Source organism: Enhydra lutris, unplaced genomic scaffold (assembly GCF_002288905.1).
Source record: "Enhydra lutris kenyoni isolate GAN:26980312 unplaced genomic scaffold, ASM228890v2 scaffoldscaffold19, whole genome shotgun sequence".
Lineage (NCBI taxonomy): Eukaryota > Metazoa > Chordata > Mammalia > Carnivora > Mustelidae > Enhydra > Enhydra lutris.
The window spans coordinates 34,422,547-34,447,143 of record NW_019154103.1 but is presented as its reverse complement, the minus strand read 5'-3'; positions in this window follow the sequence as shown (position 1 = coordinate 34,447,143).

The window sequence follows — 24,597 nt, the reverse complement described above, 5'->3', positions numbered from 1 at the left end:
TTCTTACTTTCACCTGAGGCCACAAAGTTGAGAATAGTAGATGGCAAGTACCCCCCACATTCTAAAGACAGGTGCTGGACCATCTCAGTAGGACTTACTAAGACATGACTCAAAACCAGCTCTGCTACCTCTTCTAGGTCTAGTGAAGGATTGAGAACGAGGATTTCTTCGTCTGGCAGGTGTTAAGCTCCGTGGCATGGCTCCTTCCATCCTGACAGAAGACAGTGCATGCTACCCTCTCCCACTTCAAGCTAAGTGAGGGGGTTCTGTAAGCCCCTTTGAAGCAAAGAGGCTGGAATGGAGTGTGGTGAGGGAGTTCATGGGAAATTGTGGCACATGACTGAAGGATCTGGGGACTGACTCCTGCCTAGAAACTTCTGAGGTTCAAGGTTCTCTGGACCTTCACCTGAAGCAGGCACTGTGAGCAGCCACAGTTGAAGTGATGGTGGCTGTACTTCCTCCAGATGTGGGAGATTCCTCAGGCCAGAGCGGCCCTTGTGGATATGCCACTGGAAACAAGATCGGGAATGGTGGGACAAAGCAGCCATCTCGGGAGTGACTTGCCTATGTCAAAACATGGGTATATCTGAGGGCAAAATCCCCAAAGAACCCCCAAATGAGAAAGAGGCAGCTTTGGTGTATCTGCCAAGCAGGGGTTACTAACACTGGTTTACAACAGCGCCCATCAGGTCAGACCTGTGTGCCCCTTTCCCTATCCTCTCCTTGCCATCCCCTCCCAAAAGGTGCACAGTGAGTGGGAGAAGAGAGTAGACGATGCCCCTTCCCCACTGCTGGTCTGCGGATGGTGGCAGGGAGAAGGTGGAGAGATCCAAGTTGTCGTTTTTAATCACGCAGGGCTCATTAATCCTGTGCCTGAAAATACAACCTTTAATATCTGAAAGGGATTGCAAATCTATATGATCTGCTTAAGCTCTTATCCAGGGGCTGAGAAGGGAGAGCCAATAGAGAACATATGCAAAGATCAAAGAGGGAGAAAAATGAAGGTGCTTCCTGTCTGTACCCTGTGGGGTCCAATGCATTCTAGAAGCCTGTTAAATAGGGGGTGCTGGAGAGAGACTGGAAGGTGTAGCTAACAAGTATGGATTACAAGTAAATGCCTCACTAGAAAAAAATATGAGTTGATGTTTGCAGGGCTGTATTTCACTATTAAATTTATAGCATTTGACTAGGAAACATCAAATGTGGGCTGTTCTCATAGTTTTTGTCAATGACAACCAAAATTATTTCCCCACCTCAGTAATTCATTTCTTTGGGAGAAAAAAAAATCTGAGGAGTAGCTTCTTTATATTAACATTCTACCATAACTATTTCCCATATATTTTTCATTTTCTCCTGAGTGTAGTTTTAAATGACTTTATAACCACATTCTATAAAGCTATTTAGATTATTAACAGTTTTTCTCAATCAAAAATAGCAAATCATGTAGATAGGTATTTTTGAATATTTTTAAAGCTTATTTCCCTTGGTTATATTCCAAGAACCAATTGAACTGCTTTAAGTCTCATGATTATTTCATTTTGAATTCATGATAATTCAAGGTGTAATTGGTTCTTATTAATTATAATTGAAGTGATTTTTTGCTCTGTGAATTTCAGGGCCTTACTGGTTAGAAAAGAAAGGCAATTTCATCTAAAGCTGATCACTGTGTGTGTGTTTGTGTGTGTGTGTTTTTTTTTTTTTCAAATCAAAAGCTCAAATTAACAATTTAATCTATGAGCTTTCAACTTCTGGTTTTAGCAATAAACAATTTTGTGGAAATGGTTTGTGTTTATTGTTCATACAGTGTTAGCTCATTTTACTCTTTATTTGTATATTATCTGTGCTATATTAAGAATAAATCGCATTTAAAAATATTTTTCAGTTAAGAATTGTCACTTGGTAGAATAGCCATTTCCTTATTGTTTCCAGTTTGTGAGATTTTATCATATCATGCTTACAATACAAGACTCAGAGCTGGTTTAAGAGTTCATAGTAATTTCATTTCATTGGCTAGACAGTTCTGTGGAAATAAAGTAGATTATACTATATATGAGAAAGTTTGAATGGTGAGGTAATCACTTATTAAAATTCTCTTATATTTAATAATACGATAATGTTAAGTAAGTTGTAAGAGCAGATTGAAGTATGTTCCACATTATTTTGCTTATAAGTGTAGTTTTATAAAACAAATAAGGTTTCAATTGTCGGAGAACAGGAAAGAGAATGGCAACAATAATAAACAATGCCTGATCTAATCCAATGACATGCAAATATTAAACAATGTCCATACATAAGACTCAAGTTTAAGGACTTGCATTTGGTGTCATGGTTTTTAACGTGTGCAGGATAACACAGATAAAGGTAACATAATTCTAAAGTTTAATTTGAATTTTTGGCAATATGTCTTTCAGCAAAGAAAACTGGACTCTTTCCCCAGTTGCCTTTGGCAATAAGCCCCACAGTGACTGATCTGCATGACCTCATTCTGGAATTTGGCTTGAGTGACCAGTTTTAATCAACCTGAAAATAATGCCCCTTTGTCTATTAGAAAACAAATGGCGACAGATTGGCTCTTTCTGCTATAACCATAGCTCATCTCACTAGCTTTGCTCATGAAAGTCTAAGAAAGTATGGAATACAATTTGAAGAGTTAGTTGTGTGTGAAAATCTTAATGAACTCAGTCACCTTGTAATTTCATAGCTAAGAAGCAGCTGTCTGAATAGATTAGCCATTAAATCTCAGATGTGGGGCTGTTTGACCTTAATTTGCATACTTAAAAAATCTGATTTTGCAGGCTATGTTCGGCTTTCTGAGGCAAGTGAGGAGTCTTTGAACACGACTTTGCTCTGTCAGGTTATGAAGTCACACAGCAGAGGCTGAGCTAGTTCCTAGCAGAAAAACAAAACATGGCACTGCTTTTCTTTGTTTATTAAATTAGAATGGTTTTATATAATTAGTGTTAGCTCACTGGTCACTTTTGTTTTCTGAGATGCTTAATCAACATTCATTTACACCACTGGGGAGAGCTGTGTTAGGCAAGAAAACATCATTTATGTTGGTCCCTAAAGTATATTTCTGAATATAGATATGACTATGGTGCTGGGGTTCAGAAAACTGCAAATAAAATAGCAAAGATACTAAAACAGTGTTGCCAAAGGAAATACCAAGAAGAACCAGGCATGTAAAAAGTTGGGTTGTATGAATGGCTATTAGTGGATCACCAGTATTGGTAATAGAATCCTGCTCAGAAGACATACTATGTTTCCCAGGCTCCCTTGCCACTAGGTGAGGCCATGTGCTACGGACTGAAATGCATCCCCCCTAAAATTCATGTTATGTGGCTATTTCCCCTCCACCCCCACCATGTGACTGCATTTGGAAACAGGGTCTTCAGGAGGTAATTAAGGTTAAATGAGGTCATAAGGGTAGGGCTCTAATCTGATAGGACTGTGGCCTTTGAAGAAGAGGAAAGGATGTCTCTGTCTGTCTGTTTTGCTCCACCATGTGAGGTCACAGCAGGAAGGCCGCCATCTGCAAGCCAAGAAAAGAGCTCTGACCAGAAACCAAATCAGTTAGCACCTCGATCTTGGACTTCCCAGCCTCCAGGGCTGTAAGGAAAAAAAATTCGGTCATTTATAGCACCCAGTCTATGGTGCTTTGTTATGGAAGCTTGAGGAAATGATACCAAATAATAAGTTCTGGCCAATGAAGGATGAGCAGCAATGATAAGCACAACTTTTGAGTTGGGCCATTACAGAAAATGCACACACGTCCCCCTTCTCTTTCTCATCAGCAGGAACCTGTACATGGTGGCAGACCACCATCTTGGACACTCAACTGAGGACAATGCCTTAGGGATGATTGAGCAACAGCACGGAAGGGGCCTGTGTCCTTCATACCATGGATCTGACTCTGTGCTTGAACAACATGAGAGAAAACCAAACTCATTTCCCTTAAACCACTGTTACTTCGGGTCTTTGTCTCAATGGCAGAATCTATTTCTTAATTCACCCAGTGTATAAGATAATTAAGAAGAGTGGTTAAAATCTTAAAAGCATTAACATCCAAACTTTAGAAAAATGTGCAGGCACAACAAAAAGTAAGTAAAATATAGTCTTAGGGTAGACTGAATTAGTTTACAGTTGTGGTTGCCAATTTTCAATCTCTTTCCTGAAGCCTGGACTCAAGAATTCCTGGAAAGTTGCCGAATGCCACACTCATTCCCTTCCGTTCCAGTTTGCTCAAATCATCCCTCTCATATATCCCAATGAAGGGGACTCTGCCTCTCAGTCCTTTAGAAGATCTAGGCCTGGGTGCGGGGATGAATGCACAGAGTTTAGGTCCTTCACTATTGACTGGTTGATTCATTATGAAAACGGGGAATCAGAAGCCGAAAGCCATGGGTTTGTGAGGTGCCAAAAGAAAAAGAATTTGTGGATGGATCAGAGAGAAAGTCCTTAGAGGGGATGGGCACAGAGCCATCCTTTCCTCTTGTATAGGTTGTATACTGCACAACTCAAAGGGGAAAATTCATAAAGTCAGAGATTTGTATATTCTAACAATCTTCCAACAAGTGTTGAAGTGCCTTGTCAAGGGATCCTTTTCCTATTTGCGCACAATTGTGGAATGGGTTAGCCCTACTGCTTGCATGGGTGTGACTTTCTGATTGAGCCTGAAGACCAAGAGTGGGAGCCTTTCTGGGAGTAGAGAGAGAGAAGACGGCAATCTACAGAAAAAGGAAAAAAGTACCTTTCCCTTCAAAAAAATCAGTGAGGAGGGGCGTCTGGGTGCTGCAGTGGGTTAAGCGTCTGACTCTTGGTTTCAGCTCAGGTTGTGATCTCAGGGTCCTGAGATCCAGCCCCATGTTGGGCTCTGTGCTCAGTGTGGAGTCTGCTTGGGATTCTCTCTCTCTCTCCTTCTGTCCCTCCGGCTTGTGCTCTCTTAAATACATAAACAGTTCTTTTAAAAAAATTAGTGAGGGTTCAGAGTGCCAGGGGGACCTGAGTTTCAGAATATGCAAAGTAGCAGCATCTAGACCTTGAGATAGTGCCAGAGTGTGGTGTACAACAGGAGGACCAATGATATGGAGGAGATAAGGACACTGGATTAGAAAGGTTCCTATATTTTCAGTCATTGCAAAGGGAATCCTAGATACTCAAAAGGGTGTGTGCGGGGCAGTAGGGGAATGGGGTAGGGAAAGAGTTATAGCATTATATTCCAGCCATTTAAAAAAGCTAGTTTTATGTCAAACTTATCTTAGGAGTAGCTGTCCCACATTTCATTCATATATTTCTAAGAGTTAAGGGGAGAGGGAGAAGGAAATGGCAACACTATAAAATTCATTGTTCATGTTTTAAAATTATATACACTGTTCTGCATTGGAGGTTGTAAACTGGCTGTTCAGCTCAAATTTGGCCTTGTAGTCATGTTTTGCTCTGCTGACATAACATTTTTTAAAAGTTTGTATTTTGTCGCCAATGTTTAAAAAAGAAGAAATTCCACAATCAAATTGGGCTTTGAGGCTTGTTTTTTGAAAACTGGAAAGTGGGGAAAACTGAGCTCACATCCCCTTAAGGAAATAATCGATGAAGCTGAATAAAGGCAGCCCCTCTGAGATGGAGCCTCTACTCATCAGCCTACCACAATTCACAATTCCCACCTGGCCTGCTCATTTGTATTAGTTACCTGCCTGGCTTCTGCAGGCATTTCACTTGGCCACCCCCAGCATTTTTCAATCAGGGACTGTTCTCCCGCCCTCCCCCGCCCAAGGACATAGTGTATTGTGGGTAGAGTATGTGCTCTATAAATATTCATTGAATAATGAATGAACGAATGAATTGATCCTGTTCAAGTTTCCCCAAAGTCTAATGTCAATGATCGTCCTCAGGCTAGAATAAGTTATGGACCAGCGTTTTGATCATCTTGCTTAGACCTCTCTGCTTCTGGCCAGGAGACAGGTGCACTTCAAGGCCAGAGCCACAGATCCATCTCCAGGGAAGCAGTGTTTGTAGTTATTCCTGAAGAGATCCTGGAACCTGGTCTTGCTCTTCATTTTTATTGAAACCTTTATTTTCTGATTGCCTAAGCCTGGTATTTTGGGTGATTTCTAGATGGAGGCTTTTCTGTTTGTGTGTCTTTGTAAAGTGGCTTTAGATTCTTTGTTCGAAAAAAGATGACTTCTGCCTGGAGACCTGATTTTGCTTATCAGTCTATTCAACAATTCTGTGATTTCAGTTATTTCCTCAGGAAACTGAGTCCAAATGAAACACTTAAGTGTTTTATCTGCAAGTAACACACTAAGTGTCCCAAATGCATGGACTTTATGAGTCATTTAAGAGAAATGATTACTAAAGGGAAATTGTGTGTGTGTGTGTGTGTGTGTGTGTGTGTGTGTGGCGGGGGGAAAGAAAGAAAGCAGCAGTTGAGGGTGTTTTGTAGTCTCAGCAGAAGGAGTGGGGTTGGGGTCATGAACGAATAATTTAATACTGAATTACACTGGAGCATACTGGTATAAATTCAAATGCAAAGCTCTTCTAAAATTAAAAGAAAACAACCCAATTACTGCTGTAGGGGTAAAATCTCTCTCATTCTGGGGTATTATTTTTCTGCCATTCTACTTAGCCTGATTGTCATGGATTCTGCTCCTTTTTGTAGAAGTTGAACAGGGAAGAAATCTCTCTAGAATACTGCAAGTTGGTTGGTGTTTCATAAATAAGCCAGAAAGGATTTTATACTTCTCCCAGACGGATACAGTGTATTAAAGAAATAACACTAAAATCTGAGTTGCCTAATTGCCAAGACCATTTACGTCCCTATTTTTCTAGGCATATCATTTTTAGGTAACTAACAACCATACCTTCCATACAATTCACAAAATAAGAAGCATTTTCTTCTGTAACTTTGAATGTGATTCCAGAGCCCAACATTTAAGGAAGGAAAAGGCACTCCCATCCTGAAACCATTTATTAAGTGTCTCTGGCATACGTACTACCTGACCAAACAAAAGGCAGAGAGTTATGGATGGAAAGACAGGGAAAGGAGAGAAAGGGGCATAAGACAAAGAGGAATCTTACCAGGAAATAGCTTCTGATCAAAAAGCCAGTCTTTGGGGACAGATAAAATTTACATGCTTCATTCATTCAATTCATTCACTCACTCATATATCCATTATTCATTCAACATTTATTGGTTTATGTTTAGAAAAATATAACATGAACAAAATTAAAAGACCTATGACTGACCAGGGAAACTGCATGAAAGCCTTCAATAATTGTTAGCTGTTATGTTTACTAGAAAATAACAAAATATCACAAAGAGCTTCTACAAATTAGTAGAGTTTTAAAAACACTCTAACAGAAAATTGAGCAAGGATTATGAACAGGCAATTTATAGAGGAGGAAATCCTAACCAGTAAGTAAGTGTATAAAATATGTCTAGCTACACAACAGGGGAGGGGGAGACACTTATTTAAACACCAATGAGGGGGTGCCTGGATAGCTCAAGCGGTTGAGCAGCTGACTCTTGATTTCGGCTCAGGTCATGATCTTGGGGTCTGGGGATCGAGCCCCAAGTCAGGTTCCATGCTCAGCAGGGAGTCTGCTTCAGGATTCTCTCGCTCCCTCTATCTTTCCCCCTGCTTGCTCACACACAGACTCTCTCCCTAAAATAAGTAAATAAAAATTTTTTTTAAATTAAATAAATAAATACCAACGAGACACTATGTTTCACATATCAGGCTCGCAAAATTATAAAGGACTAATGAGGATGGAGAGAAATAGTTGCTACATCTTTGGGGGGAAAAAAGCTGGTGGGATCTGTTAAAAATAAGAGGAACACATATCCACCTTTGACTAGTGGTTCGTTTTGGCTGGAACGGTGTGAGTGTTTGGCAGGAGAAACACCCAGGGTGAGACTCGGGGATTCACTGGGAAGCTCGTCTATGCAGGGGAAAGGCCTGGTGGAGTTTTACTACAGGATGTAGAAGGTGATGAAGATCAGACATAGTGTTTGGGAGGACGCTTTGGCTACATACAGAACGAGTGTAGCTAGTCACAGGGCTGCAGTCAGGGAGATGAGGTAACGGGCTGTGAAGAGAAAAGTCCAGATGCAGGAAAATGAGGGTCTGATGCGAGGCAGCAGGGCCTGAGGGGCGTGGGTACCTGTGAGACACTTAGAGTGTGAAGCCCACCGGCCGCCTAATGAACACTGCACACTGGGATGGTTTAATGCTGATACCCTTGAGCTGGAGGTGAGAAGACTAGGAAAACAAGGCTGCCCAAGATCAGCTTGTGAAATAGCTCAGACTTATACTGAATTCTTCTTTACCCTTTTGGGCTGGGCCTTTGTGCTACCCTGGACTACCCAGAACTCTCCACCATGGGGCCTCCACAAACCTGCCTCCCTCCAGCACAGCTGCTGGTTTCAAAAGGCAGGAGGTACTACAATGTGGGCCCCGGGAGGGCGGCAACTGGCTCCTGCTCGTTTGTGTGTCCCAGTCTCTGGCCTCAAGACTGCCACATAGTAGGTGCTCAGTAAGTATTTGCTTATTCTGAGCTTTCATCTGGTTACTAAGAAGATGATTAAGTAGATGACACCAACATATACAAGACGGCAACCTAACCTGTGATCTCTCTGGGGTCACTTGTTAACCCAAAGGGATATAGTAGTGATGCTGAAGTTTCTGGGTGACAGAGAGGTTTGGAATTTGGGCCTTCCAGGCCTGTCACATCATACACCACGGGAAATCATCTAGATAAACCACATTAACCTGGCTGGGCAGGAGAAAGTTCCAAGTGCTTTGTTTGGTTATGAGAATCCGGTGAAATAATGTAAAAAACAAACAAAATCCAAAAAAACAAAGACGTTTAGAAGAGGTTAAAGTAAAATAGAGATCAAGATCTGTCACAATCCGATTCCTGCTCTACACTGAATTCACTGTACAGAGCAGCAGAATCTGGGTATATTTGTGGGCTTTGATTTAGTTCCATGAATCCATGGCACCTAGGCACAGAAAGTGTATATGTTAAGAGCTCTACAGCTCAATCCTCAATCTCAGTATTTCACACGGTAGCCGCTTTGGGCTTTCCACAACCCAGACTAGCCTGAACAAATGAATTCCCCATCTGATCTCACTAATTGTCTCTTCTCTTCACCCTTTTGTAGGTTCCCAGCTCCCCTGGAGCCAGTGATGTCCCTCATCGGGGTCCACGCTGAGTGTAGCTAGTCTTTTTCCTGGAATACCTAGAACCAGCTCCTGAAGGGCAGAGGCCTGTGTTCCTCATTAGCATATCTTCCACAAGGCTTTGTGTTTGGCCTCCAGTAGGTCAATTAATGTCTGCACTTCAATTAGCATAAACCATGCGAAGGGGATGACTTTCAGCATCCTCTAATTGGTTTGAAAGGAAGCTGTGTTTAGAGATGGGAAACAGATTCTGAAGCCACAAACTTATTGCTGGTTCCCAGAGAGGCCAGGGTCTTGTTTGCAAGACATTCTACTTTTACATCCATCATTCACACCACCTACTCAGAAACAGCTTCCGTGGTGGTCAGGAATCATAATGATATCGTAATGGCAGCTCTTACTTATTACTTATTTGTCAAGCAGTGTGCTCGTGTTCTGTGTTATGTTTGAATTCGCTTCTCACAACAACCCAGCAAGAGGAATTCTTCTTCTTTCGTCATTGAAATAAGATCAGAGAGGTTAAATGAGCTGCCAGAGGTCACTGGGCTAGTAAGTGATAGAGTCTCTTGGTCTCTAAAATCTGGGCTTGAGTCACAAGATAAAGCAGTTTGTTTACTTCCTCCTCTTCCCATCCCCACACTCATTTATTTAAGAGCGTGTCAGGCATCTTCCTCCATGCTGGCAAGGTAAAGAAGTGTCAGCGAATCGTTTATCGTTAAGTGTGCTCAGTGCTCTGATAAATGGATATGGAAAACCAAAGCAGAGAAAAAGCGGACCAGGCTCAGGAGTAGGACAGTCTTCTCAGGGGAAGAGATCCATGAATATAGTTTTGAAAAATAGTAGAAGTGTTATAGGTGGAGAAAGGGGATAGCCTTGTTTGGAGAACCACTATGGCTGATATCAAAGAAATTACTGCCTATGTTCTCCTCTAGGATTCTGATGGATTCCTGTCTCACGTTGAGGTCTTTTATCCATTTTGAGTTTATCTTTGTGTATGGTGTAAGAGAATGGTCGAGTTTCATTCTTCTACATATAGCTGCCCAGTTTTCCCAGCACCATTTATTGAAGAGACTGTTTTTCCACTGTATATTTTTTCCTGTTTTGTCGAAGATTAACTGACCATAGAGTTGAGGGTCCATATCTGGGCTCTCTACTCTGTTCCACTGGTCTATGTGTCTGTTTTTATGCCAGTACCATGCTGTCTTGGTGATCACAGCTTTGTAGTAAAGCTTTAAATCAGGTAACGTGATGCCCCGCTAAGCATTGGGTTTAAATCCTGATTTATCTCCGCACTAGCTGTAGGATCTTGAAAACTAATTTAAACCCTCTGAGCCTCAACTTACTCCTCTTAGAAGCCTTCTGCAAGGCTCTGGTGAAAGCCAATGGGATAACATAGGTAGAGCACCTGGCTTGCTGCTGGCTATGTAGTAGATGCTGGTAAATGGCAGGGGTGGTGGATGGTGGTGGTAGGGTCGTTGTTATTGTCATGATTGAAGGGGGTGGCTTGTGGAACCTCTGGAACAGGTCAGACTGGTGAGTGGGCTATGGAGTAACCAGAGGCAAGGCAAATGAGGAAGCCCGGAAGGAGAGGCGGGGCAGATTTGATAGACATCTCAGAGGTTGTAGGTAACATAGGAAGAATCTGGTTGTTGCTTGAGCCCCAAGTGTGGTGACAGAAGAAAAGGGAGAAAAGATTCTAGCACACCTACTCTTAAGAGCCCACCATCCTGTGCGGTCAGGAGAGACGGAAGCCCAGTCACTTAGATTTGATATAGTGACTGTGGGAAGGGGCTCAACCTGACCGCAGGGATGGGAGGGAAATGGTGCTGCTTATTTCCAACCCCTAACCTCATGTCCCAGTTAGTTTCCGTGATCTTGAAGAAATGTGAGCATGCTTAGACAGTAACTCTAAAATTATCTGGGATGACATTATGTCCTTAATTTTTAAGCATCTTTTAAAACCCAAGGAAGATTTAAGAATGAAGCATGGAGGTAAATCCAGGGAATCAATGATTTTTGTGCTAAGAGACCTGTGTGTATTTGGTACCTAAATGTTTGTAATATTAAAGGGAATTGAGCCTTTTAGAATAAATAAGCAGCCTTGTTTCCAAAATAAATTTATAAGTGAATCATTAATTTAAATTTGTGACTATAAGCTGGAAAATAAAAGAATATTTTACCAAGTTTATAAATGTTAGAAATCTTAAAACATTTGAAAAATATGCTTAACATCCGTGTACAAGAGTAACTTAGGTTCTTAAAAAGGATTTACTTGTTCTTTAGACAACTGAAATACTCAAGATGAAACTAAAATGTATAAATACAGTTTAAAATGTTTAAGGGTATTTTTATTAACTAAGTTTACAAATTAATTTAATGTTAATCAAAACTTTCTTAAAAGTGCTTGTTAAACTTTTATTACTTTTATGAACAGAATAAGAAGAGTTGTAAGTGAACTAAAAACTCAAGAAAAACCTAAATTTTTCATTTTTAACTTCAATAGATTGTTTTTTTAAATAATTTTCCTGAATAATCATTTGTGTTGGCAAAAGCCTTGCAAAGTTACTAGAAACACAAACATACTGATGTAGTGTATGCCTAAGTAAAAGGAATACTATAGGGGTGCCTAGGTGGCTGAGTTGGTTAAGTGTCCCACTCTTGGTTTTGGCTCATGTCATGATCTCAGGGTCCTGGGATCCAGCCCCACACTGGACTCCATGTTCAGCACAGAATCTGCTTGAGGTTCTGTCTCCCTCTCCCTGTCCCTCCCATTCCTGCTGTCTTTCTCTCTCTAAAATAAATAAAAACCTTTAAAAAAAAGAATATATGTTTCCCAAATAACCCACAGATTATATTAATATATTCTCAAATATATATCAAATATGACTATATTATATAATAATAATATATTCCCGATATATATTTGTGAGTATACATGTGTGTATGTATTCCCTTTTCCTCTCATAGAACAAGTAACCAGCATGTGAACATTGCACACTAAACATTGGATGGTCTTGTCTGAAAGCTGTTTTCCATGGCTCTGGTATTCAGTAACCCCTGTGGAAAACAAAGGGATTTTGCTCCATGAAGCTTAATTGTCTGCTGAAGAAATAAATAAATAAATAAATAAATAAAATAAAATAAATGAAGTGTCGCTCATGTATAATGAAGGTAAATATTGACTCTGACACCATATGTTTGCCGGGGTGTCAGCTGAAGTGTGCTGGCAGGTTCGATCAGTCAGGGGATCTGCCAGCCTCGCAAGCAGGGGCCTCCGTCATTCAGGAGCATAGTCTGGGGAGAGACTGAAATATCAATTGGGCTCGTCTGCTTGTGCATTCATCCCCCCTCCACCCCCCCACCCCCAAGAAACAGGCACCAATCCTTCTACCCAAGGCAGCCTGCAAAATCTAAAATCCAAAAGAGGAAAAATAGGATGGATATTGATCACTCAACTTCAGAGGGTCCCACGGGAGCCTTTGTTAAATCAGACTGAGGAGGAGAAGTATATCTTTGGTTATGTTCACTTTTACTCAAGAAAGGTGTGTGTGTACAATTGCAGCATGTCTTCATGGAACAGACTCCCTCCCCCTGCAATACCGCTTGCTTGGGAAGTCCCATCACCTCTGTGAGCCTGGGTTTACTCCACACCCGGTGGATGATAATACTGGTCCTGTCTTTGTCATAGGGTTTAGAAAATCAAGTGAGGTTAATTACATAACGAGGCCTGGAGAAAAGGGCTGTGGATTTTAAAAAGTTAAATAGGATGACTTCTGAGAACAAGTCATTCTGTGGAATTCCTTTACTCCGCGTTGGCTTTCTGCTTCCCAGGCCGAGAGGGGTCCAAGGAGAGGCAAAGACAGGACAGGCTTTTGTTACAGGTGATCATGGGGACTTTTGAAGGTGAAGAAATCCCTATTTCCTTTTTGTTCTTTCTGAATTAAGAAATTCAGTTACAGATTTTCAAAGAAGTGAAACTTACTAATTTCAGGGATCCACAGAATGAGAGAAGTTAGATATTTTCATTCAATAATAGACAAGACTTATTTCAAAGAGTGGCATATAGCACAACAGCAAGTGGTCCTTAAAAAAGGTGATGTAGGTTCTTCGGTTTCTTGCTATCTTACACAGTTAAATAGATGTGGATTCCAACTGGGATTACATTTGGTCACAAACAACAAACAAACAACAAACAACCTCCCCAAAACAAACAACAGGGATTTGAACAGGTGGATGTTTCTCTTAAAGAAGGCCAGAGATAGGCAGCCCAAGGCTGATGCGCTGGCTTCATGCTTGCGGGATGCGGGCCCCTTTTCGCTCTCCTACCATCATCTTTACATGGCTATTTGCACTTGTCATCCCTTTCCAATTCCAGCCACTACAAGGGAGGACGGAGATGCTGCATGTCTCCTTCCTTCTTTTTAAAGACTTCCAGGAAGACTTAAAAGACTCTCATTAGGTACCATTTAATACTTAACATGTACATCTCATTGGCCAGGTCTGAGCCACATGTCCATACCTACTTGCAAGGAAATTTGGAGAAAATGCCAGCTAAAAATTGGGGTTTAGTTTTGGTGGTAGGTTATATGCCATATTTTGCTTTAGCATATAGATAATGGGAAGGAAAACTTTAACCTCAAGTTATCATAAATTGCAAAATCAGCAGTATTTTTTGGATAAATACTCAGGGTCTCCTCTTCCTTCCTCTTATCCACTCCAGCCATGCACACTACTGCTTTGGAGCGTGGACCAAATTAATTAATTAAAAGATGTAAATATGTAGGATGTGCCAGGCAGTATCTTAGGGGTTATAGATAAAAAACTGAATAGGGTGTTGCCTCTGCCTTCAGGCAGCTTGGAGTCTAATAGAGAAGACAGACACGCAAAATGAGTTCATAATTATAATACTGTAGTTAGAAAATAAACTACTCAATCAAAAACTCACATGTTGCTTTTCTAAGCTCCTATTTGTACTTCTATTTTTTAAGGGTGGGGAGAGGCAGAGGGAAGGGGACAGAGAGACTCTTAAGCAGACTCTCTGCTGAGCACAGACCCTGATGAGGGCTTGATCTCGAGACCCTGAGATCATGACCTGAGCTGAAACCAAGAGTCAGATGCTTAACTCACTGCACCACCCAGGCACTCTTGTACTTCTATTTTATATAATAGTGATCTAGCTAAAGGAAGATGAGTAATTGTTGAGAACTATCATTCTATAAGACTTCAAAGTCCATGGGATCAGAAACCATATCTAGTTTGTTCACTGCTAAGCTTGATACATGGTGGATTGTCAATGAGTACTGGTTGCGTAGTAAAATGAATGGAAATATGTAGGTAGCATTTTAAAAATGCATGATTTATATAACATGGAATCTTGGGAAAGAGAAATACATATTTGTCAAAAATGTAAAGCATAGAATGATTATTTACCTTGAACACATGGTCTTCATTTTAGAACATGATTTGTCAAACAACCCTGTGTATTTGAGTGATGCCTTGTATCATGGCCATTTGTTGGTTATTTCTACTTGTTCTTAAGCTTCAACTGCTTAGTTATTCCTTCTTAGAGCCCCTATTTAGGGACCCATGTGATTCCACTGAAGCAAATTCTGTCTATCACTCAGGAGGTACCTTTTGACCTTGACTAAGCCATTCAGCACAATCTCCCTTTAGCCACTGCCATTACTTCAGGGGTGGACAACATCATCATCATCATCATCATCAACATTTTCAGTGTTTAGCAAGGGACAGGCACTGTTCTAAGCACTGCATTAGTCCATTGAATCTTTACAACAACCACATGAGGTAAGGCACTCTTATAACCCCTTATTTTTGCTACTCCGGGGCACAGAGCTGGTAAATACTGAGGTGGGTTGGAGTCTGAACTCGGGCAGTTTGGCTCTGGAATGTATGCTCCTAATGAGTCCACTGAACTGCTTATGACAAGCTGGTCAGTCAGAGTGAACCTTGGGCCTCCAGCTAAGAGAGTTAGGAAGGTTGGCTCCCTTTGCTCTGTGTGGTGTGGACACCAGATGTGAGTCCCGGAACTCCTCCAGGATCTGATTGTTTCAAGAGAAGCTGGGCTGAGTTCAAGACCAATACATGGAGGTGGTAGAGGTGAGAGGACAGAGAGAAACAGAGTCAGTTCCTGGATGCTGTTTGAAATTTGTAGTCAGTGGGGCAATGAACTCTATTTTAAAGGCTGGTTTAAGTTGGGTTTTCAAAAGCATTCTGATATCATTTGATTTATAAAAAAAAATTTATATACATGCATTCTTATCTGCATCTGTTACATGAAAATATTTGTACCTGTGCCCATCACTTATATTTACCAATGAACATGGTATAAATACAGAGACATTAACAATATTAAATAGAATATTTCAGGGGCACCTGGGTGGCACAGTCAGTTGAACATCCCACTCTTGGCTTTGGGTCAGGTTTTGATCCAGGTCGTGAGATCAAGCCCTGTGTTGGGCTCTACATTCAGCATGGAGCCTGCTTAAGTTTCTCTCTCCCTCTGTCCTCCCCACTGTGCTCTCTCTCTCTCTCTCCTAAATAAATAAATAAATAAATTAGTCTTTTAAAAAAAAGATTAGTTTAGCAGAAAAGAGTAGTATAAACATGGTCCTAATAAGTACCATACATCTTCAATTTTCAAGATGACATTTTCCCACATGTTAATATTTCTGAAATTGGGCTACCTCCTGTAATTGATAGTATCTTCAATTAATTGGCAGTTTTTCTTTCTTAGCAGTAAAATAAGTTACAAATGTAACTAGTGGCATCTTAGATTCAATGAAATACAGTAATTTAATTAAAATTGGATATAAATCTCTTTAATATTACTTTATCTTATGTAGAAACTGGACTAAGTATACTCAGATATACACTGGTGATATACACATTATATGTATACACAACAAAGTTTAAATTAATTTCATACTTTCCTAGAGTACTGGCTGGGGATATATTACAAGTAGTGACAAGTTAAAAACTGAAAAAATAAATTAGTTAAGACTTATGGGTAGGAGTTTTGTGGTCAAACTCAACTCTGCCAAGTGCTAGGCACTTCATTTCTTTGTGTCTTGATCCCGTCATCTGTAAAATAATTAGGTGGTGGGATTAGGTGATCATTAAGGTTCCTTCCAGGGGAAGTTCCTTGGAAATTCCTGGGAAGTTCCTGGAAGTTCCTTCCAGGCTCAGTCGTTAAGCATCTGCCTTTGACCCAGGTCATGATCCCAGGGTCCTGGGGTAGAGCCCTACATCAGGCTCCCAGCTCAGCGGGAAGCCTGCTTCTCCCTCTCCCACTCCCCCTGCTTGTGCTCCCTCTCTTGCTGTGTCTCTCTCTGTCAAATAAATAAATAAAATCTTTAAAATATAAAAGTTCCTTCCAGATTTCATATGCTACAGATTCTATGTAATTGTATGACTTGCTGCTGTTTCATGATGTCGTGGACAATTACATAATTTCAGTAAAGCATGTTCTAAACACAGATTAAATGATTTATTAGAGATTGTTCCTCATTTTGGGCAACTCAAAGTGAGTTCCTTTAAAGGAACAGGTTACTGCAACTCTTATCGGTATTGTCTTGGTTATCAGCTCAAGTGCAAGCTCTAATATCATTCAGTATTTATTCAATGCAACTTAAGTGTAAACTCTGGTCTATAAGTTTGCACAAAGGTCTAAGGCATTTACTATTGCCCTAATTGCACACTCAAGTTAATTTATACAGAAAATAAGGAAATATCTCATAAAACTTCTGAGATCCAAGGGCCAACCACAGAACCCAGTAACGTACAGAGCAATGCGAACCCTCAAGGTTAAAGTGCATATTTCAATATAGAGCAATGGCTGCAACTCTTGTTTTCTTGTTTTTTAAAGATGTATTTATTTGAGAGAGAGAGAGCATGTGAGCAGGGGGAAGGACAGAAGGAAGACAGAGCGAGAGAGAATCCTCAAGCAGACTCCTTGCTGGGCATGGAGCCTGTTGCCGGGCTCTATTCCATGACTCTGAGCTCACGACCTGAGCTGAAACCAAGAGTTGGCTTAACCCACTGAGCCACCCACGTGCCCCCAACCCTCTTTTTTTTTTCTTTTTTCTTTTAATTACTCCAACTCTTTATTACCACATCAACAAAAGTTGCTTTTGGTTAAGATGGATAGCTGGGAAAGTAAGAGTTTTCTAGAAGAAAATCAAGATGGAGTTCAGGTGAGAGTGCTCAAAGGAAATGTGCCTGTAGCATGCAAGAAGAGAAGCTAGTATAAGTAACCTCATTCAGTCTGCACATACTCATTGAGAGTCTATCAAGCACCGTAACAGGTGCTGGGGAAACAAAAGTGATGAAGTCAAATACGGTCCTGATTTCAGGAACAACAGCCTGGCAAGGGGGTGGTAATCATGCAGATCAGATGGGGAACCAAACCAGACCTGGGAGTCAGGGGAGCTTCCCGGAGAAAGAAGAGCAAAGGGGATACCTGAGCAGCAAATGGATCTATGAAATGAAAGTGGAGGAGCAGGTGAAGGTGTTGAGAGAGGAGGGTTTTAGGAAGAGGAGGGCTTTAATCTGAGGAAACAGCTCACAGTGAGAGAAGACATGAGGGTGTGGGGGCTAAAGAGGGGTGATTCATGGGCCATCAGCTCAGCACCTGTGTCAGGTGACATGGTTGCTAATAGAGATTCTGTGGCTTCCCCCTTTGTTTTATGTGCTAATTTGGCCCCCTTTTGTTTCTTTTCTTTCTTTTTTAAAAAGATTTTATTTATTTATGTGACAGAGAGACAGCAAAAGAGGGAACACAAGCATGGGGAGTGGGAGAGGGAGAAGCAGGCTTCCCTCCGAGCAGGGAGCCCAATGTGGGGCTCGATCCCAGGACCCTGGGATCATGACCTGAACTGAAGGCAGATGCTTAACGACTGAGCCACCCAGGTGCCTCCCCAACCTTTTTGTTCTTTATTGTACATTTATTTTAGGTGATTAATGCTTAAAATTAAAAAGATTTATCTAGCTAGAGAAGTAGTCATGGAAGAAAATCTATAAAAAATAAACAAAACCAGAGAAGACAAAATTCACTCACAATTCTACAAAAAGATAATCACTGTTGATATTTTTACATAGATAAATCTAGTCCTTATTCTATGAATGACCATTAAAAGAAAAGGGATCATAAACTATACTCTATTTAAAAATTATTTTAGGGGCACTTGGGTGGCTCAGTTGGTTAAGCATCAGGTATGGTCCCAAGGTCCTGGGATTTGAGCCCCATGTCAAGAGTTGTCTGACCTCCCTGCTCATCAGGGAGTCTGCTTCTCCCTCTACTTTTGCCCCTCGTCCCACTCGTGGTCTCTTTCTCTTGCTCTCGTTCTCTCAAATAAATCAATAAAATCTTAAAAAAAATTAAAATGATTCAAGAGTATTTATGTAATGACGAGATAATACATGTCTGAATAATAGGATTCAAAATTCTAAATGTACAGAAAGGAATACAAGAGAATGTTAAGTCTCTATTCCGTTCCTGTCCAACCAACCACCATCCGTGTTCCCTCCCTGGAGTGAAGGACTGTTTTCAGTTTTTCTTGGCAACTTCTTAATTTTAGAATCAGAAGGCTAGACATTGAGCTCAGAGCTCAACTTCTTCAGACTTTTTTTTTTTTTTTTGCCAGATGTTACAGTGATTTGTTCTTTCCCCGTAATGCCACTCTTATAGGAAGAGCAATGTGTTATTTCCAGAAGAAAGGAATGGGAAAGCAGCATGCTGGCATGAAGATCTAGAAGCACCAGAATACACGTCCCTTACTTTGTAGAAGAACATTCCAAGGCACAGATGAAGGGACTTCTTTAAGGTCACATGGCTAGTTTGACATACAACCACAATAATTGCAGGATAACTAAAAGCTAATTTCCCCATCCCATCCTTAAATTTCTATAGGTGGGTTAGTAAATTGATATCAGCAACATTAAGTTGATATGCTTTATTCAGGGTATGAACACAATACGTGAACTGGGTAAAATAGTCATTAGAGTTGCAGTTAGAACCTAGGAAAGTAGTTCATTTTTATTTTTTAATTTTTTTAAAATTTATTTATTTACTTATTTTTTAATTTTTTATTTTTAAAATTATTTTTTATTTAAAATTTTTATTTAAATTTTATTTAAATTTATTTAAATTATTTTATTTAAATTATTTTTTAAATTATTAATTTTTTAATTTTTATTTAATTTTATTTTTATTTATTTATTTATTTGGCAGACAGATCACAAGGAGGCAGAGAGAGACGAGGAAGCAGGCTCCCCACTGAGCAGAGAGCCGGATGCGGATTTCGATCCCAGAACCCTGGGATCATGACCTGAGCTGAAGGCAGAGGCTTTAACCCACTGAGCCACCCAGGAGCCTGCTGCTGGGAATACTATGACATGCACGTGCTAGAATTAATATAACAACTCCCCATTACTGAGCATGTGGATTGTTGAAAGAGCTTTAATATTATAAACACGCTGTAGTAAGTATCTTTGTTCATATATCTGTGTCTGTTATTTGATGAAGATAAATTCCTAGATGTTGAACTTCTGGTTCAAAGTGTATGCATTTTTAAATTTCTGTATTTATGACAGATTGCATTCCAGAGAGCCTGAATCAATTCATAACTCCACCAACAATATATCAAAAAACCCCTTTCACCCACTCTTGCTCGTCCTTGGAATCTCTCAGTCCAATAGGCAAATTTAATCACTTGTTTAAAAAAAACTTAAAAAAAAAAAAGTCCCTAAAGGAACTAGACTTATCAACCAGGTCTCCTGCTCCCCCCTCCTTTTTTTTGATAGTATACATATGAACAGTGAAGGGGGAACTAGGGTATTTCAAAGTGAAAGTTCCAAACCATTTAAACTAAATACAAACCATATCAATGCATCACCAACAAGGACTAAAACTGCAAAATAAGGATTTTCGGTAAACCCCAAAGAACGTTTATATAGAGATCACAAAGGCGAAGAAACAGCTTAGATTGTTGTCTCAGGAGAGGTCTTCCCTTGAAATGTGGGTAACACCCTTGAGGCATTTCAGTAAATGGGATCTAAGGCTTCAGTAGAAGAGAATAGCAGGTTAATGACATATATATGAAGTGAGTCAGAAGGCAGGATGGTCTTAAAAACTGGATGTGCCTGAGCACATACTATATTAGAACGAAAATGAATAAGGTGTTTGAATAGAATTGGCAGCAGTATGCTGAAACTAAAACAGATATTTATCTTCCTTAAAAACAACTCTTTCTGATGTAACCTCCTTGGCAGGGTCTTCAAGACTCTTTTCCTTGATAGGCATGATTTCGATGGATGAGAAAAATAGGGGGGTAAAGAATGAGCCAACTCCCTTTGAAAAAATTATTTATAGGTGATCAGGACCAACATTTATTATTTTTTGGAAGGATAAGCTCTAAAACAGTGGTTCTCAAACTGGCAGCATGAGCATCACCTGGGAATCTGTTAAAATGAAAGATTTCAGGCTCCACTCCACATGTACTGAATCTGAAACTCTGGGGGAGGGGGCCAGCACTGTTTTAACCAGTCTTCCTGGTGATTCTGCTGCACTGTCTCTGGGTAGTTAAATCATTAAATTATTTACCATCAATGTTTTTAAGTTTGTTTGTTTTTTTTTTCAAATTACACTCAACTTCCCGAAGTTTGGAAAATGTAAAATTATAAAAAGATGATGATGAAAGACATGGATTATTTAAAGACACCATCCTAAAAAGAATGTGGTGCTTTAAGAATTCTGTCGGGTATTTTGAAGTGCACGGTTCGGCAAGCGGTGGGGGACCTGCTCTATGTAAACTGAAATTGCTTCTTCTAGGTTGGGTTTTCGGGCAGTCCTTCACAGATGGTCTACATATTTCCATAATATATCTGCTATGAACTTGTTTGTCATTTGACTCATCTACATAGGCCTATCATGACAAAATGTCATCTTGACCAAAGGAAGTATTTTTCTAAAAATCTCTGAAAAGAGATCAAAGTCTTTGGCACAAGGCTTTAAATAGACTGTATTATGTTATGCACATGTTGAAAACAATACTATTTTCCTGGGGAAAAATGTGTTTGAACAGTATCTTGTTAATTTCTTTCTCTGGACAGGCAGAGAAAGTCTTCCTCCAAAATGTTGTGGATAGTATACGTGCAGTTTTTAAGAAAACCGTCGAAGTGTCATCTAGAGTACCACTTCATGTCCATACCAGCAGCATAGGAGAATTCAAACTGTTCCACATCCTTGTTGACATTTGGTATGGTGGTATGGTAGCCATCCTATCAGGCCTGTAGTGGTGTCTTACAGTGGTTTTAATTTGCATTTCTCTAATGACTAATGATGCTGAACATCTTTTCCAGTGCTCATTTTGCCATTTGTCTATCTTATGATCCAATCAATTATTCTTTTTTTTAATCTCAAAATAAATACAAGCACATTTCCATACAAAGACATGGATCCTTGCTATGGTCTGCACTGCGTCCCTCCAAATTCTTATGGTGAAGCTCTGACCCTCAGTGTGACTGTATTTGGAAATAGAGCCTATCAGGAGGTAAGAAGGGTAGAAGAGATCATATGGGTGGGGCCTTGGTACCATAGGGTTAGTGCCCTTATAAGAGACTGTGTAGGGTTGTGCTAATTCCTACTCCTTCCAACAAGAAGGTGGTTATGCAAGCACGTGGGGGGATGGCAGGCATCTGTAAGCCAGGAAGAAAGGTTTTACCAGAAACCAACCATGCTGGCATGCTGATCTTGGACTGCCAGCTTTCAGAACTATGAGAAAAGTGACTGTTGTGTAAGCCACCCAGTCTGTGGCATTTTGTTATGGCGGTCTGAGCTGACTGGCATGATCCTCATAGCGGGATTTGTAATATCTAGATTATTGGTAACAGTACAAAACTGGAAACCACACAAATGAATGGATAAGTGAGTTGTGGTACACACACATTAAGGAATACTAATGAGCAATACAAGTGAATGGACTGTTGGTATATATAACAACACAGACACATCTAAGTTATGCTGAGTGAAACAGACCAGACAAGAAAAAAAAAAGCCATTACTATTATGCCATTTCTATTAAAATCTAGGAAATGCAGATAATCTATAGAGACAGAAAGCAGAGCTGTAGTTGCCTGGGAGTGAGGTGTGGTGAGGAAAGAGAAGGAAAGATTACAAAGGTACAGGAGGGAATTTTAGGGGGTGATGAATACATTTACTAGCTTGATTGTAGTTATGGTTTCATGCACACCTACGTCAAACTTATCAAACTATATACAGTTTACTGTATGCCAATTAAAGTTCAAAAAGCCTGTTTAAAAAAAAAAAAAAAACTAACAACCTGTGGAATCTTCCTATTATCTCCAGGAAGCTCCAATTCTGTGTTAAAAAGACTTTTTTTTTTTTCTTTTCTCCAATCTCTGACAAAGAAACGGAAAAGAAAGTGCTTCACTCAGAAAGGGCTCTCATATGTATGGGAATTCATGGCTTTGTACTCTCCTTTGTGAGGGGCCTGGAACAGAACCTTGCCTTCACCCCAGACACCCATCCTTTTCATTACCATTGGAGGTAAAACAAAAACAAAACAAAACAAAGTCAAAGGACATAAAACAAGTGTCAGTGAAACTCAAAACTGGGAAACAAATGGTTATACCTGGATTTTACCTTTTGTTTTTGCAAGCACAGGTGACCCTATTGGATATTGTGGTAAAGAATGAAAACCTGTTATGAAGCCTTTCAATCACATTTGGTAATTTATGTCGGGAACATTCAGTTACAGAAAAGCCTCCAGAAGTAAAGAAGTTAAAATCCAGAAAAATGTGCCAGCTCATGTCAGGCAAAACACTGACAACACAACCCAAAGTTGGACACAGAATTTGATTAGGAATTCAAAAACCGGTTTCAATTTCACAGCAACCTTACAAGATAAAATGGCGTTTGGTTCTTCGCTTTAGGTAAAGTTCATACTAAACATGAGGGTTTATGTCTATTGCAATTTGGGGATTGTGCTAATTCATGTTTAGATGGGCCGGAGATAACAGGAGTTCTCTTAGACACAAGGCAGTGTCTTAGAAGGTCCTTCGTGGCAAATGACTATGGAAGGAAACTCCGTCCGAAGTTGCAAATTGTTCATTTCCATCTACTGTGCTGCGGCTGCCAGTATTTTTTCCTTGAAATATTTAAGATTTTAAGCAAATTTTGTGAGTTTTGACTACCTACCTTATAGGTATAGAGGTATACCTTATAGAAGAAGGAACTCAAAACAATGAGATGCCAAAGCTCTTGCCCTTTCTAATACACAATATGAAGTGGAGAAGTTTTCTGGGAGGCTTACCGCCAACCCTGCCCCACGTTCTCCCCCCTCGTCAGTTCTGACTTCTACTTGCATTGACTGGCTGCTGGTTCCCAGCTGGAGAACACAGACTGCACCTGCTCCGAAGGCCAGCGGGGCTCTGGCCTCATCCCGCGCTCAGCCTCTGCTGCTCGTGCACGGACAGGAGGACCCACCAGGGGTCACTGCAGCCTCAGAGCTATTGTGCCCGCCAGTCCTGGACACGGCCCGTCGCGCGGAGGGCGTGGGACTGGGAGCGCCGAACGCCAGGGTCCGAGCAGAACTGCGCCGGGTCTTCCTGGAGCCACCCTCCCGTCTCCCTAGGAAACCCACACGGCCAGCAGGGCCAGCGCTCCCGACAGCGGGGCGGCCAGGGTGCGGCGCGCGGGTTCCCGTGCGGACCTGCCCGCACCTCGCGGTTCGATCACCTCCGCTTCGCCTTCCGCCCTTAGCCGGGACCCCGCCCGGAAGGGGCGCCCCTTCCCGGCCTCTGGGCCCCCGCTCCGCTCCAGGGCTCTCTGCTGACGCCGGGGCCCAGCCCAGCAGCACCTGGGCTGCTCCCGCCCGGGGCGCCACCCCTCGCGCCTCCTGGAGAACTTTCCCGGGAGCCGCCGCGGCCTGCGCGCCCAGGGCACACCCCCATCCGCCCGCTGGCGCGTTCCCAGCTTGGGCTCCCGCTTCTCCGCCCGCCGGCGCGCCCGCAAGCCCTCCGACTCCCCACTTCTCAGAATCTCCCGGAGGAGCAGCACTCCGCCGCCACCGCAAGGCGTTCTCGGAGAGCGAGCTTGAACTTGGCTACACACAGTCCCTCATGATGAGTTCCAGGGTTCCCAGACGGGAGCGGTGCCCCGCCGAGAGCTGACTTGCGCTCGCCAGTCTCGGTAAGGAGCGCGCGGCCCTTTCCGACACTCTTCGGGCGGCTGGGTGCCCACGGGATGGGGTGGCGGAGGTAGCTGACTGAGTGACGGCCCTCGCCACTGGCCCTGCACTGGGACTAGGGCGTCGTGGGTACCCCTGACACAAAGGAACGGCCGAGGATTCCCAACCGGCGGACGGGACCGGTGGCT